We start from the raw sequence: 1,149 nt of genomic DNA, 5'->3' as shown, positions 1-1,149 counted from the left end.
TAGTCCCAGCTACTTGGGAGACTGACGCAAGAGAATCACTTAAGCCCAAGAGTTTGAGGTTGAGCAGTGTGCCCGTAGCTCAGTGGGTAGGGTGCTGCCCACATACACTGAGGCTGGTGGGTTTAAATCTGGCCTGGGCCAGCTAAACAACAATGACAGCTGCAACAACAACAAAAAAATAGCCAGACATTGTGCTGGGTACCTGTAGTTCCAGCTACTTGGGTGGCTGAGGCAAGAGAATTGCTTAAGCTCAAGAGTTTGAGGTTACTATGAGCTGTAATGCCACAGCACTCTACTAAGGGTGACATAATGAAACTCTGTCTCAAAAAGAAAAAAAACCCCTAAAAACCAAAATTACAGAATTGTTGATTAGACAGGTATTTTTGAACAGGAATAGAGGTGTTCGTTGGGAGTAGCATTGCTCTATTAAGGCTTTAGTTGTTGCCAAATTGAACTTTTCTTTCTCCCCCCCTTTCTTCTCTGTCCCCTTCTCTGTTCCGTCTCCTTTTCCCTCTCCACTGCCCCTCCCCTTTTCTGTTTTTTCCCTTCTGTTGAGTTTAGCAGATCAGAGATTGCCAGAGACACGGTGTGTATCAAGATTTCAGTAAGAGATTTGTCTCTTGATGGGCAGGGTAAAGGAGTGTCAATTTGTTGGTAGCTTATAGTTGGAAAGTTAACACTTGGATGTCTAAGTCTGTCAACTTGGAAAGAGGTATGCTGAAGATTCTTGCATCTTCTAAATGGGTGAAAGGTTTGAGGTAAGATACTTACTACACATGGCAGAGTACTTTTCCAGTGGGAGGGATAGCTAATAGGTTGGATGGCAGGATCAGGATTCAGAAAGAACCAATCACAAGGTGAAATGTTTACGAAGACTAGAAGTTTCAAATTGAATAAATGATATATGAACCTTGACTAAAAATCTTGGTTTTTGGAAGCGATCTTAGGGCTCACAGAAGATTGCTAATTCAAAATGGGCCACAAGCATATCATGTCAAAATATAATCTGACTATAATATAACCTAACAAAAGTAGGTTAAAAGGTAAATTAGCTGAGCAAAGGACCTTGAAAACAATGTACTCTTAGAAGCTGATGATTTGAAAAGAAGTGTTTTGCACTTAATCAGTCCCTCTCTGGAGCATTATGTT

The 1,149-nt window shown here is 41.2% G+C and overlaps 1 protein-coding gene across 1 annotated transcript in view; it reads left to right on the top strand.

Annotated features, from left to right (window-relative positions):
* The window catches only part of UTP6 (UTP6, small subunit processome component), a 43,341-nt gene that overhangs the window by 4,092 nt on the left and 38,100 nt on the right, over nucleotides 1–1,149 (top strand). The window lies entirely within an intron of this gene.

The sequence above is a fragment of the Otolemur garnettii genome, unplaced genomic scaffold, assembly GCF_000181295.1.
Source record: "Otolemur garnettii isolate 467f Iridium unplaced genomic scaffold, OtoGar3 scaffold00112, whole genome shotgun sequence".
Lineage (NCBI taxonomy): Eukaryota > Metazoa > Chordata > Mammalia > Primates > Galagidae > Otolemur > Otolemur garnettii.
The sequence above is the reverse complement of the archived record's forward strand: the minus strand, read 5'-3'. Positions and strand labels throughout refer to the sequence as shown.